The following is a 16,397-nucleotide window of genomic DNA, read 5'->3' on the forward strand; positions in this document are numbered from 1 at the left end:
AATTGGTCAGGGAAAGGCTGATGGCTATGAATCAGGAAGACTCAGGGATTTGGAGATTGCTCAGCAAGAACTGGGAAAAAGAAAGGGGACAATAAACAAAAGGGAAAACAAAGAAAAAAAAAAAAAAAAAGTATTGGTCAGGGAAAGGCTGATGGCTATGAATCAGGAAGACTCAGGGATTTGGAGATTGCTCAGCAAGAACTGGGACGGACACAGTCACTTTGGAGTCAGGTGAACTTTCTGAGACCCTGTGTCTTTGCTCTGGGTCACTGAGGCTGGGGACTCTCATACTGCTTTCTGGTCCCTCTGCTCCAGGGACCACCCCTTTTCTGATCAGGGCTCTGGCTTAGCTGAGGATGTGATCCACCCTTTTCACACCATTTCTACGGAATGTGAGTAGAAAGCCTCCATATTTCTAGTGTAAGCAAGTTCCCTAAAATGAGAGTAGTCTGCCAAGAGGAGGAACCAGATCACAGTGGTTACATTCTCCCTAGTACCTAGAATGCTTTGTGTTCTGAACCATGATACACGAGGACATTGGCTGTGGGAAAAGCGTCCCTGTCTCATGCGGACACAGGGATATATTGCCTCAATTTCCTTTTCCCGAACAGCCTTTTCCTATATCCCTCCAAATACCTGATGACCCAAGGTCTTCTTGGTCACCTTTCTTAATGAACATGTTTGCCTTTCTGGCAGAAAACGCCATGCCCTCGCCCATCATCTGAACTTTGCTGGTCAAGAATCAGATACCTCCTCTTGTCCCTTTCAGAACTGGTGTGGACTCAGGAAGCGAACATGCTGGACTTAGACTGTCCAAAGCAGAGACTGCACATAACTCCCTGCCTGTGAAGAGTTGTGGACTCAGCCTCTTCTATATGTCTTTCCTCATCAGACTGTCTCTCACTGGCTACAATGAAAACCCCTGGGATTTGGGACCAACACTGTTTCCAAGTCCTCTTTAATGGAGCACATTTATTAGTAAGCCAAAAGAGAGCTATAGCTTTATTTTCTCTGTACTTTTTACCCTGGGTGGGGGGGAAAGAAAACTTGATAGATCAGCAGTTATTTTAGGGGGTGTTAAAAAATGTAGGATATCGGGCTTCCCTGGTGGCTCAGTGGTTGAGAGTCTGCCTGCCGATGCAGGGGACACGGGTTCGTGCCCTGGTCTGGGAGGATCCCACATGCCGCGGAGCGGCTGGGCCTGTGAGCCATGGCCGCTGAGCCTGCGTGTCCGGAGCCTGTGCTCCGCAACGGGTGAGGACACAACAGTGAGAGCCCCGCGTACAGCAAAAAAAAAAAAAAAAAAAAAAAAAAAAAGGATATCAGTAGCACAAGATTGCTTACAAATGTGCATATTGTCTGTTATTATTTACAAAATGTCTGGCACTTTCCTAGTGTCCAGGAGACTTAAAAAGTTATAGGGAAAAAGAGAAACAAATGAAAAGAAACAAATGTCTTTTTAAGTTTCCTGTATTTTGTTCTGCCTCTCCTGTCCCCTGTCTCAATTCTGAAGCAATGGTAAGTGGAAGGAGCAAATCCTCTGGAATCAGAAGGGCAGCCTTACCACCCAGCCAGGCCTCAAACTTACTGCTCGACAGTTTTATTCATTTCTTTGAGCCCCACTTTCCTTTTGTGAGGTTTCCATGTACTAATGTCTTTGGCCTGGCCAGTAGTTTTAAGTATTTTAAGCAGTTGAAACACAAGAGATTTATTTTCTCAAATACAATTTATACAATCACGTCTCCAAACACCACAGCATTTAATTCTTGTTAAAAAACAAACAAACAACCCTCCCCCCAGAAAACCCTAAACCCTTATTCCCTGAGGTTAAAATATATAGTATATCAATTTTAATAGAATCATCTGGCTTGGAAACCATCAACGAAGATTTATGCACTTCCCCCCAACCCCTACCATTCTCTTGCCCTTACTTCGGGCCTGTGGTTAGCTCCTGTGGGTCCCAGGAGCTGTGTGCCAGTTATGGTGGTGATGAGATTGCTCTGGAGGAGAGAATCTTGAAAAACTAACACTGCTGAGCTGATAATAACTCAGTTCCTTGGTAATGGCCTGGACAGTAAGCAGATACTGGACATTTTTTACTTCTGTCTCTTTCATTTCATTTATAGCCCAGTTCCAGATATGTTGCTTCCAATCTCTGACCCTTTGCCACAGTTCTGAAGGGGTCAGGCAAACAAGGGGCCATTTCTGCAGGCCTGGAAAATCAGATACCCTTTCTCCTCTTTTTTTCTGATGTGGCAGAAGGTGAAAAGTTGAATTCTCAGATAGGATGGGGGTTACATGCACCTTTTTGGGGAAGTTTCCAGGTGCATTTTTTAGTAGGAAGATTGTCAGCCTAGAAGGGTGTAACCAGATTTGATCTCCAAAGTATGGTAATTAACCAACCTCTCTTGAATTTTTTAAAAACAGGATATTGCTGCTCAGGTGTGTAACACTTGTGGTCTTATTGGGTGTTCTCCCTAACATCAGTGCTGGCATGAGCCATAGAATCACATCCTCAAACAATAGCCAAGCCTCTTTCCTGCCTCCGACTGGGTTCTTTATGCCTTGTAATCTGTTTGATGGCCTGAAAATTCACTAAATTTGCAGCCTAGGCAAAGAAATTGCAAAATGTACTTTACCTAAAAATAATTCCTGTTCATCACTCAAAAGGTTCAGAGGAAATTTTATTGAAGGCCATGAATAGAACCTTCATTTCCATGGGGCCTCTCTTGATTTCTTTAAATAGTAAGTTTTTCATCTGTCTTTCACTTCCCATTAGAAAGTGCTGACATTTCTTCTAATTTTTTGTAAACTTATTACTCTATGTGGCTTCCATAGAGCACCTTCTTATTTTTTCTTCCTGTTATCTTGATTTTTGAACATTTACAGGGCGTTAGGTGTCAATGATAATTAACCCCAACCATAGGCCTTTAATCTTTTCATAACGGGGCCCTAAGATCTTTATAATTATGAGCAGAGAGCTCTGTAACTGGCCAAAATTGCAATTAGTAAGGAAGAGCCCCTTCCTCCACTCTATTTTCTATTACGGCTTTTTCCCCTCCCTGCTCCACTGCACTGGTGAGCACAAGACTCTGGAGGAATGATAAGTGCCTCCTTCTCATCAAAACTGGGGGATCCTTGCTTTCTAGAAAAACCACAGAGACACAGTGCTATTCTCATAACACGTTATGCCTTTCCAAAATTCCCTCTATGACTTGTGTAAATTTCTCTAAGCTATATCATACTTTTTATTCTTTTTTCCATTTAATTTTTTTTTCTCTTTTTTTGCGGTATGTGGGCCTCTCACTGCCGTGGCCTCTTCCGTTGCAGAGCACAGGCTCCACACGCGCAGGCCCAGCAGCCATGGCTCACGGGCCCAGCTGCTCCACGGCATGAGGGATCCTCCTGGACTGGGGCATGAACCCGTGTCCCCGGCATCTGCAGGTGGACTCCCAACCACTGCGCCACCAGGGAAGCCCCTCCATTTCATTTTTAAATGTCAGGATTGTCATTTCAAATGCTACTGTAAACGGGGTTTATCCATCTTCTTCCCCAAATCCAAAAGAACAGGCTCAGAAAGGAGACCTTGGTACCTCTTTTCCTGGCATTGCAATCCTTCATAGCTTCTAAGCCAGGGACACTTGTCAAAGATAGATGTGTTAGGGGCTATATGTGCAACTCTGCCTCCCTTTTACCCAGACCCAGAAACCCAGTGATGACAGATTGTGATGGTTAATTTTGGGTCAATTTGACCGGGTCACAGAGTGCCCAGATATTTGGTCAAACTTTACTCTGGGTGTGTGTGAGGGTGTTTCTGGATGTAACTGACATTTAAGTTGGTAGGCTGAGTAAAGCAGATTGTCCTCTCTAATACGGGTGGGCCTCATCCAACCAGTTGAAGACCTGAATAGAACAAAATGGCTGACCCTCCTGTGAAGAAGTAACTCCTCCTGCCTGATTGCCTTTGAACTGTGACAGTGTTTTTTTCCTGCCTTCAGACTCAAAATGAAACATTGGTTCCAGCCTGCTGATGGCAGATCCTGGGACTTGTCAGCCTCCAGACTGGCATGAGTCAACTCCTTATAATCTTTCTCTCTCATCTTATTGGTTATATTTCTCTGAAGAACACTGACGAATACACAGATGTAATGATTTTATGCCTGGATATAACAAAATCTCTTGATGTTCAAAGGGAAGTCTTGATTTCTAGGTTTTCATGAAAAGCACTGTTGGGAGACCGTGTATCCTAGTGTGTAGACTTTGGATCACTTGTTTTAGTATCTAGACTTGGATTTGAGACCCAGTGTCTAATTCCATCTCTGCCACCAAGTAGCTGTGTAATTAGGGACAAATTACTTCTCTTTGAGCTCCATTTTCTCATCCACTGAATGAAGGAATTGTGGTAGATTATCTCTAAAGTCTCTTTTCCCTCTAAAGTCTTATGGTTTTTAAAACTAAAATAATTAATACTCATTCAGACACCTTTATATTTGAAATCTGAGAGGGAGTTGAAGAGGATCAAGGGAAGGACAGGGTATTCAGGGATCTGAGGAAACATGTTCTGTGATCTTATCTTCCCAGCTATTCTCTTTTTCCTCCTCTCATCTGCCCTGGACTCATTACCATCTGGATCAATTAGAATTTGGGCTTTGGGTTATAGGTAACTGAAAATACTGATTCACATTAGCTTCAATGGTGATGAAAGTTATTACCCCATGGAGCAATAAATTCAGAGGTGGGATGGGCTTCAGGTGGGATGCAATTAAGGGTCTGGTTTCACTTCCCTGTGGCCCCCTGACTCTGCTTCCTCTTTGTGTTAGTCCATATGGCAAGATGGCTGAAGTAGTTTCTTGGGGGCCAGAGAGACGAGGAGACTTCTCTCCAGAGCCTTCAACAGATTTTCCCTTATATCTCATTGGCTAGAATTACATCACATGCCCTCTTCTAAAGCAGCAATTGATAAGGGGAACGAAGCTATTATGACGGGTTTGACAAGGAATTGGCAAACTATAGCCTGTGAGTCAAATCCAGCCTGTGGCCTGTGTTTGAATGACGCATGACCTAAAAAAAGGTTTTTACATGTGTAAAGGGCTCTAAAAAACAAAACCAAAAACCAAAGACTATGTGACAGACACTTAGGTAGCTGAAACTCTAAAATATTTATTATCTGGCTCTTATAATAAAAGTTTGCTGGTCCTCAGCTTAGGTGAGTCAAGATCTAGTTCTAGACCTGAGAATGGGGTCAACATTCCCCTGAGTTGCCTGAAGGGCAGGGTAGGACATCTGAACAAAAACTGAGTTCTGTTAGAAGGAAGAGGGGGAAATGGAGGTTGGTTGTGTAGGCAGCCAGCTGGGTGCACAGCACTACCTCTTCTTAGCCTCTCCACTCCTCTTGGGTGCAGGAGATAGGTCTCCACTGCCAAATGGAAGCATTAGCAATGAGCCGTCAAATACAAGCTCTGAAGAGAATTTAGGTTCCCCGATGAAAAGTATTTTCTCTCCTGAATGTTCTGTTTCTCTGCTTAGCAACAGATTTTCAGGTAATAGTCAGCTCTTCTCTTTCTTCCGGAGATCTGCACAGAGTATTTTTAGACCACAGACACAGACACGCTGTCTCAGACACACACTCACACACTGACATAGAAAGACATACACAGAGACACCCACCTTGAGCTGCTCACTCAGAGAACATTCGACAAACATCCAGGAACTTAAACGTGTACACACTGTTAGAATGGTTTTTAGAGGGAAAAGCTAATTGTAGTTCCTGGTTCAGTTTTGGGTAAACACAGGTTGTATTAGGACTAAGTGAGCCTGCATATAACTGATAATATCTCTAATTAGACACATGTGCTCTTTTCTGGGTCCCTAAGTAACCCACTGAGTGTAATTGGTTGTTAAATATACCCAAAAGCCAAGAAGATCCTGTAATCACCCTTTGAAAGTGCTGGTCTTCGAGCATTGTTTACGACCCTAGAAGGGTTTGTATCGGGGATTAGCATTCACAGACATGAAGAGCTGAATACTAATGAGCACTTTTTCTTTAAGCCTATTATTGATGTTGTCATATCAGCTCGTGTGCTGCAGTGCTATAAATTCTTAATACCAGCTGAGGACATTGTTATTACAGCCTCTGCGTCCTGGTCAAGAACAGTGAGGGTGAAACAGCCTGGCTGTGCCACCAGAAATTCATAGTTGAAATTTATTCTGCCTATGCTTAGCATGCTGAGCGAGGGTATGGCTTTCCTTGTCCTCTACTAAGACTTTCAAGGGGAAAGTAAATATTAAGTGCTTTAAAGAGATTATTGATAAAGCAAAGCAGCTTCTAGTTACTTATTTACTCACTCAACAACTCTGTGTTTGCTGCACTGAGATGTAGCCGGTCCGGTTCTAGGCTCTGAAGATGCACCAGGAAAGAAGCAGACAAGGATTCCTGCCCTCATAGGGCTTATACTCTAGTAGGCTGGAGAGAAAGTTTAGGAGTTGCAGTATCTAGATGGTATTTAAAGCTATGACACTGGATAAGATCACCAAGAAAGTGAATGTAGATAGAAAAGAGATTTCCGAGGACTGAAGGGCACTCTAATAATATGTGGTAAGAGAGATGAGGAAGAGACAGACACAGAGCAGCTGGTGAGGATGGAGGAAGTCCAAGACAGGGAGGTGTTCTGTAAACTGAGTGAAGTTTTTCAAAGAGGGGAATATACACTGATATTCTGATGCTGAGAATTAACCATAGAATTTCATTATGCGGAGGTCATTGTTGATCTCGATAAAAGTGATTTTGCTGGAGGAGTAGGAGAAAGGAGTTGACGGAATTGTGTTCAAGAGAGAGTGAAAAGAGAGAAACAAATGGCTGGGGAAAAAAGCCCCATTAAGACAATGTTCTGTAAAGGATATTACTTATCTGGTCTTTTTGCTCATTTGTTGTGTGATACCAAAATTGTGACTAAAATTGAAAGCCGCAGCGTGTTAGGTAAAAATGTCTTTAACAATATCTTGAGGTTTTTGTTTTTGTTTTTAAACCTGGAATTTTAGACAAAGATTGTATTACTTAGGATACTAATTTGGCTGCTGTAACAAAGGCCAAAATAGCAGTGGGTCAAACAAGATGGAAAATTATTTCTCTCTTACTTAATGGTCTGTGTGAAAGGATTCAAGAAGATCAGTGAAGTTGTGGATCTGGGGTCCTTCTTGCTCTGCCATGCTCAACACATGGCTTCCATATTGTGATCTGTGAAAGCTGCTTTAACTTCCACCTTGACTTCTACATTCCAACAGACGGGAATAAGGAATAGGGAAGAAGATATTCCTATATTTTTAAGGGTATGACTTATAGATTGCACATCACCTTCTCTCATTTCCTACTGGACGAAACCTGGTGACATGACCACATCTAGGTCATGACCACATCTAGGTACAAAGGTAGCTGAGAGATGTAGGCTTTGGTGGCAGAGTTATATGTCCAGCTAAATTTTTCTATTATGAAAAAAGGAAAAGGGACAAGATGCTAGGGGACAATTAGCAAACTCTGTCACAAAGACTGATTGAAAACAACTGAACTGTGGCTATGGACTGGAAACTTTATAAATTTTTTTCCTGTACAGTTAAGCATAATTATATTCAATGAATAATTTAATATTAAACTTAAGTTTTGCTCCATTAAGAATTAGGTATCCGGTCATGCTGGTCATTTTCAGTGCTACAATGGTTATTTCCTTGGGTCTAGCTTGTATCTTGTATCTACCAATTGTGTAAGATTCTTATTTTCTGAAAGCACATTGGTTTATAGTATAGTCTACAAAATGCCTGTTGTCAGTTATTTGTTTAATAAGGCACAGCTTCTCTTTATTTTTCTATCACCTTTTGAGCTCTTTTTGTTGCTTCTGTCCATTGCCTCTTACATCAGTATCTCCCCAGAGAAGATTTCCTCCTAACTCATTTTATGAGGATAGTATTACCCTAATACCAAAACCAGGCAAGGACATCAGAAGAAAAGAAAACTACAGACCAATATCCCTTATAAATATAGATGCAGACATCCTCAACAAAATAGTAACTAAATCCATCAGCATATATGAAGGATTATACACTGGGACTAAATCAAATTTGTCCCAGGAATGCAAATTTGGTTCAACATACAAAAATCAATGTGTAATGCACCATATTAATGGAATAAAAGATCATCTCAATAGATGCAGAAAAAGCATTTGACAATATCTAGTACTCTTTCATGATGAAAACACTCACAAAACTAGAAATAGAAGGAAACTCTCTCAACCTGATAAAGGTCATCTCTAAAAACCCTAGCTAACATCATACTTAATAGTGAAAAACGGAAAGCTTTTTCTCTGAAAACAGAAGCAAGACAGGGATGTCTCTTCTTGCCACTTCTAATCGACACTGTACTGGAGGTTCTAGCTAGGGAAATTAAGCAAGAAAAAGAAATATAAGCCCCTAGATTGGAAAGGAAGAAATAAAACTCTTTCATTTGTATATGAAATGATCATATACGTAGAAAAACCTAGAGTCCACCAAAAAACTATTAGCGCTAATACACAAAGTCAGCAAGGTTGCAGGATACAAGATCAACAGTTGTATCTAAAGTATGGTGAAGGTTAGCGGTTTGCTTCTTTTGGAAAATACAGTCACTTTCTGATGGGGGTTCAAATTAAGAAGGCTCTGTAGCGTTACACGTGCCAGGTGTTTCCTATGCAGCACTGTGAGAGCACCCTCTGCTGGTTGCATCTTGGGCTCTCCTGTTTAATTTCATGCTCACAGTGGAGAAGTCTGGTGGTTTTCAAATGCCAGCACTAGGAGGAGTGCTTTTCTTTGATAAAATTTCACTGGACTGTAGTAAGATGAAAACAAAGTATGATTGATATAGCACAGCTTTAATTCCATTTAAAGAATTGTCCTTATCTTAAGAATATAGTCTTCTTAATTTTTTGGTGTCAGATGTGTCCCTTTCTTTCTATGAATTTGTCATGGTAGTTTATACTAGGATCTTTGCTGTTTTTATAATTTTATTTACTCAGTGCTATTACTTGGCAGAGTGAAAAGCTAATGAGGTTCCCCAATTTTTATTTATTTTTGAAAATTTGTGAACTTTGAGAATCTGGGAAAAGCAGGTTTCAGTTACATTAGCTATGTTTACTAGGTTTCTAGGGTTCTCTCCCACAAGCTATCTGATTACAAAACATTTTGATGACCTACCCCAAATTCCTGTATGATTCTTACTGCACTGTGTGTGCTCGTGAACTTTCCAAGTTCTTTACGTAAGGTGTATAAATAGACACTGACCCATAGGCTTTCAAAATTGTACTTTGACCAGAAAAGAGACAAAAAAGTATAATACCCATAGTTTGAATGACTTCATTTTTAATGTTCTGGGTTTTTTTGTTTGTTTGTCCAATGTCTTCTTTCTTTTTTATTTGAATTTTTCTTTATACAGCAGTTTCTTATTAGTTATCTATTTTATACATATTAATGTACATATGTCAATTCCAATAATGTTCTGTTGACTTCAATTATTTTATGATTATCTTGTTCATAACGATAAAACCTGGTCAAACTTCTGCAGGCAAAGCCAACAAAAGTTTTGGTGATCCTGGAGTGTTCTTTTCCCTTGTCTTCAGGATAGTGAAATAAATATCACTATCTAAAACGTCATGTAGTTTTATAACATTGGACCTCACGTCACAGCAATGGTTCTCTTGCTCTGAATGGCACTCTGTTCTTTTTGAGCTAAAAAATGTTCTCCAACTCTCTATTTATGCAATGATAGGAGTAAAGGCCCACAGAGGTTAACCATCTTGCTTGAGGTAATGAAATTAGGATCAGAGCCAGATTTCCTGATTTCTAGCCTATTGTCCTTTCCACAACGCCAGACTGTCTTCCTCAGATTTCTGTTCTGAAAAAACAAACTCTGAAGAGAAAGAATCAAGCAGAGTGAGAGAAATCTCTGAAAGCCTTTTTATTTTTGATGAAGTGTGCTACTATTTAGTTTACAAAATGGAGCTCTGGCACCATGCAGTTCAACGAATGTTGATTGATCAGACTTGCCTGTGTTCACAGACTTGTGGAGTGTTGGAGTCTGGGGGACTTTTGAGATTGTCCAGTCTAGAAGCTTCTGAATGATCCAAAGCTGCACAATTCTTTCTTCAAATGAACCCTTTCATAGAAACTCAGTCCAAGAAGCAACGGTTCCAAGTGAAGCTTCTCTCACAGCGGCGGGGGTGGGTGGGGGGAGCTGGGATCTGTCCCAATCCCTCCACCACCCCTCACCTCCAGGGACCCTGGCACCTATGTCCAAGCACTGGGCTCTGTGGTGAGCAGATTCAAAAATGAAAGGCCTGGTTTTGGCCCTCATTTTTTCTCTGAAGAAATTGAGGCCATACCTTTATTCTCTAAATTATATCCTCAAGTACCTTCTTAAGAAACGGTGTTTGGAAGGCAAAAACTCTATTCCTTGCAAGTCTGAAAAAGTTTTTATTTTGCTCTCACATTTGATTAAGGATATGTAAGTTGAAAATAATTTTTTTTCCGAACTTTGATGGCATGTCTTCATTGGCATAGAAGTCTGATGCCATCTGATGTTCTCATTCCTTTTGTGAGGAATATATTCCTTTCCCTCTCTCTGGACAGTTAGAATCTGATTTTAATTTTTAAATTTCCTTTTGCTACATGCTTGGCCCTTAACACTTGTAATGTTTTGTATTATGTGTAAAGACACATGTACATAAGTGTGTGTATATGCATGAATATGTGTATACCCTTACCATGCTAATGTTCCACATAGTCCTTACTTCTTGGGTCTGATTTCACCTGTGTTTCTGCAGAGAAATGATTTGATTTCACAGCAGCCAGTGTTGTCAATCCCTCTCCCATTTCTAGAGCTGAGAGTCCCGTGCTGTTTTTGTTGCTGCCCTAGAACCCACTTTAAAAACCACCTGGAGCTATTAAATAATCTGTGGTTTCAGCAGCACAGGAAGGGCAGGTATTATAAAAGCAGGAACAAGGTGGGACCAATTCTGAAGCTAGATTCTTAGCAAGGACAGTCCTGCCTATTCCCATATGGTTCTGATGATTAATTTATGTGTCAGCTTGACTGGGCCACAGGTGCTAAGACACTGGGACAAATGTTATTCTGGGTGTGTCTGTGAGGGTGTTTTTGGATGAGATTAACATTTAAATTGGTAAACTGAGGAAAGCAGATTGCCTTCCCTAATGTGAGTGGGCCTCATTCAATCAGTTGAAGAGCTGAATAGAACAGAAGGGCTAAGCTTCCCATGAGTAAGAGGGAATTCCTTTCGCTTGCCTGGGTGCTTTTGAACTAGGACATCAATTTTTCCAGTCTTTAGACTTGAACTGAAACATCAGCTCTTCCTTGGCGTAGAACCTCTTGGCCTTCAAAACAGAATTATACCATTAGTTTCCCTGGATCTCAGGTCTTTGAACTTGGAATGGAGCTATCCCGTGAGCTCTCCTGGGTCTCCAGCTTGCCAAATGGAGATCCTAGGGCTTGTCAGCTCCCAGAATTGTGTGAGCCAATTCCATATAATACACACGCACACACATACACTCTCACACACTGTTGGTCTGGTTTTTCTGGAGAACCTTGACAAATACAATGGTGTCCAAACTGACATTTACCTGTATGGTTTAATATTTATTTTATTTCATTGACTGGAATTCTATTAATTAGTGCCTTATTTAGTTTAACAAGCATTTTCCTTTAAAATACAAAGAAACAGACTTCCAGTTACTGGTCCAGCATGTAAGCAGCTTAGAAGTCACCATACCATCCTGAATACAAGGAAAAAGCTGAGCAAACTGAAAAATCAACAGATCTCTTGAGTTTGTCAGAGAGGTAAGATCACAGGGCCAACTGCTATTCCTAAAATTAGAATGACAGGCAGGCAGATACAGGGAATCACAACTAACCAGAGTAGAAACCTCCAAGCAGAAACCTCTGCAGAAGCCAGTGCCAGGGTAGGAAAACCTGAGCTGTAATTGACAAATTCCTGGACACTCAGTGTAGACCACTGTGAGAGTTAAAAACTTCAGAGAGACCCAGTCATTGGGAAACCCACACACTTTTGTGTTTTAACTCTAGGAGTTCTACCAGGTCTCATGGTGAATCTTGGAGAAAAATCTTCTTGTGCTTCTAGAAGGAGAGGTAAAAGAACCATTTTGAAATATGTGAGAGCATTCTGTTCTCCTGTTCTCAGAAGAAACTGTGTTACCAGAGCTTAATCTGCTCGAGATTTATCAGAGCATAACCTACCTGAGGGAAGAGAAATACCCAACTTCAGTCTGCTCTAGCCTTCCATGTAGGGGAAGGAAACACCCAATCCTACCCCCTTCCCCCATCCTGTCCCACCTAAGGGGAGAAAAAAAATGAGAGGCATTGGAAAAATTCATAGTGCAGGGGGACATATTATTATTTAAATTAGCACCCTCAGAAATGAAATACGTCCATATAGGTCTAACAAAATACATACAAGATGTACATGAGGAAAACTACAAAACTATATGATGAAAATACCAAAGAAGAACTAAATAAACAGAGAGATAATCCATATTCATGGATAAAAAGACTCAATATTGTCAAGACATGAGCTCTTGAATATAGCCAATATTTTATAATAACTATGAATGGAGTATAACCTTTAAAAATTGTGAATCACTATGCTGTACACCTGTAACTTACATAATATTGTACAGTAACTATACTTCAATTAAAAAAAAGATACCAGTTCTTCCCAATATGATACATAGATTCAACAAAATTCCAATCAACGTCTGAGAAAGTTATTTTATGGATGTGGACAAACTGACTTTAAAGTTATTGTGGAGAGGCAAAAGACCTATAATAGCCACCTCAGTATTGAAGAACAGAGTTGGTGGACTGAGATGACCTGGCTTCAAGACATTATAAAGCTACTGTAACCAAAACATTGTGGTGTTGGTGAAATAATAGACAAAGAGATCAATGGAACAGAATAGAGAGTCCAGAAATTGACCCACATAAATATAGTTAACCGGTCTTTGACAAAGGCACAAAGGCAATAAAATGGAATTTTAGTGGTCATTCCCATTTTAGTGTGAATTAGTTTGTATGTGGGGGGTCATTTTCTTCTACTAAGGAGGAAAGGAAGAAGAGGGTAATTTTAGGGCTTAGAGAAACATAATAGCACTAAGACTTGGAGGGGTAGAAACTAGTAGGTGATAGGTAGTAAAGGAGTTAAAATGGCACCAATGTTAATTTTTGCCAGTTGAAAAGTGGTATCTAGGATTGGTCCTATGTTGTGTAAAGGCATTGTTGTGTTGATGTATTTTTTTTTTCTTTTATAACAGAATCATTTGCACATGCAATTTTGTGTCTTGCTTTCTAATGCTTTCACCTTCTTAATTCCTTTTCTTGTCTTATTGCATGAACTAGAATTTGTAGAACAATGTTGAATAATAGAGAATAATAGTTGGATTCCTAGTCTTGTTCCTGACTTTAACTTGAATACACCCAGAATTTTAAACTGAAATATAATGCTTTTGATTTCTGTTAATATCCCAGAATTAGAAAGACACATCCATACCAATAAGGTGTTCTAAGAGCTTTAACTAAAAATGACTATTGACTTTTATTAAATACCTATTCATGTATTTAAATTATTTTATTTTAACTTTTGTATAAATTGCATAACTATATGTACATATCCTCACACACATGCATAATTTTCACATATGGGAAAAATGTGTGATGTATGTACTTTTTACATCCTGACCACATATTCTCTCTCTCTTTTCTTTTTTTTTTTTACATACAGTATGATCCATTATATATACAATTTGAACAAAGGAAAAGGGAAGTCATTTATTGTTTGGGGTTACATATATAGGTGATAAAATTAAAAGGAGAAAATACGAATGATTTAAAAGATAATTATTACCTTGAGGAAGTTTACGTGCATAGATTTGATTGGGGAGAGTCGTACAAGGAGGTTTCAAGGTATGTATTGGTAATATTCTATTTTGTGACCTATGTGGTTGGTACATGGGTGTTCAACTTAGTATGATTGTTTATCTTTATACACTCTCTTGTATATATATATATAACCTACTTCACAACGTTAATTTTAATTAAACATTTACAATTCTGTAAAGTGAACATTTGGACATTTTCTTTCATTATTTACGAACATGTGTCTCACAGCCTTTTAATAAATTAGAAATCACATTCATAAGTAAAAATAACATTAACACTACACATATTCTCTTATAACCTAGATTAACAACCTCAGATGTTTCCTCCTATGTTTTTTCCATGTTAATGTAATTCTTTACATATGTATATTTTAGGTAATTTTTGGCTTTGGCTTTTTTTTTATTCAATAATACTTCATGGAAATCCCTCCAAGTTAAACAAATGTTACATTTTTAGTCTTGCCTCTGCTGGTTATTAATTGCATGCCCTTGGGTAGGTTAAGTAACTTTTCTGGCACAAGTATTCCCATCTAAACATGAGGAAAATTATTCCTTCCTCCCAGGACTACTGTGAGAACCAAATGATATCATAAATATAAAGCACTAAACATGGACCTGGCAAATAATAAGCTCTAAACAAGTGTTACTTAATTTCATGCCCGGTACAGGGAGAGAATGCCCTTTCTTTCCCTTTTGGCACTCATGGCCTTTAGCCAGAGGATTTGTAACTCAGCCAGTGCCTGAGCATTTGCTGAGGGGCCCTGGGTAGTTGTTTGTTCCACAACAACTATTCTGCAGCCCCATGGCCTGGCTTTGAGAGTAAAATAGGGAAAGGTATGGTTGGTGGTGTATACAGTAAGTGCTCAGTGCAGGCTGCTTCCCTCTGCTCCTGATACAGTCTAGCCTATGGATTGCATGTGCTTTGATTAGCAGCCTAAGGACTCTAACTGTCCTTCATACTTTTCTCAACTCTAAACGTGGGCCTGCCAGTGAACTTCCAGAGTGTATGTTCTCAGTGGGTTGGGGCATGCCTGAGTCCTGACTGTCCCTTCACTGGTTCATGGCATATCCCAGCGGGCGCTGGGGTCATGCTCTGTTCTCAGCCTTTGCCCTTCCTTTTGTTTTCTCCCTGCATGTGGGAATACGAATTTTGTTTCAAGTTACTCATCTTGTTTTGTGGGGTGCAGATCTACCGCTGGTCAGGCAAGCACTATGAAGTGCGTTTACAGTTAGAGGAGGTAGTAACAGACCAAGATGAGCCTGACGGGATGCATAGCAATTTCAGTTGGTTTTCTTGCCTTCACTGGGATATCGCAATCCTCCGAGGACGTCTCAGTTTCCTTCTCAAATCTCTGTGTGTGGAAGCGTTCCCATTACCCTGCCACACCCCCTCACACCCCAAAGCAAAGCACGACAAAACATGCACAGGTTTTCAGGCAGTCATCTCCTTCAATGCAAATACAAAATTCTTTTAAGAGAACAATTCAAGCGCAGGTATCACCACATCAATCTGGCCATCTGGCTGAGACTTACTTGCATCTGTTGGCAATACAGGAATTCATTGCAGTTGCTCTATAGGCCTGTACTGCAAACTGTTAAAACAACAAAACAAAAGCAAGCAAACAAACAAAATCTTACACTGAATTGCACGCAAACCTGTGGAAATTGTTCCTGATTTTTTTTTTTTGGTTGCAGCAAAGGAACAAAAGCATTTATACAGCTGTGGATTTTGCTAGTTAAGTATGATTCAGCAGCACCCCCTAGCGGCTATGTTTGGGAATTGTAGAAGTCTCTGAGACTTCTTGCGATGTCAAAGTAGGACACCCTTGGAAATATTTTCTTTTTAATACCTAATAATATCAGCCACCCACAACTGATCCAAATTGAACAAATAGAAACAACTACATTTCTCTGCTTTGGTCTCGGGAGTCCTTGGAATATTCCATTTGGACCACACTCTGCCTGTCTCCACTTAAGGAGCACAGCCCCAGAAGTGGTGCCAAGTTCTACTCCTTTATTAAGGAAGAGTCTGTCATTCAGCCACAGGAGTGGGTATTGATGAACACAATGGATTCTGTATTCAACCACAGGGAGCTAGCTCCATTTTGAACATCAGGGTCATTACCAGTCATCATAAAACCTGATGATGGATAGAATCCCTACAGTAGAGAACCAATTTTTCAAAATTATTAAAACATTAAAAAGTTGATAAAATAAAACACTTAGGCAGTTGAGCTAACTGGAGCATATGTGACTATAATGGGAAGATAGGCAAATATGTGACTCCCAGCCTCTGCCAGTTGTTATTTTCTCGAGCCTCAATTTTCTTATCTGTATAATAGAACTTCTGTGAGCATTTAATGAGATAATGTGTGTTAAAATCTTAGCACAGTGTATGGAAGCTTAAATAA

Source organism: Neophocaena asiaeorientalis, unplaced genomic scaffold (genome assembly GCF_003031525.2).
Source record: "Neophocaena asiaeorientalis asiaeorientalis breed wild unplaced genomic scaffold, Neophocaena_asiaeorientalis_V1.1 scaffold258, whole genome shotgun sequence".
Taxonomy (NCBI): domain Eukaryota; kingdom Metazoa; phylum Chordata; class Mammalia; order Artiodactyla; family Phocoenidae; genus Neophocaena; species Neophocaena asiaeorientalis.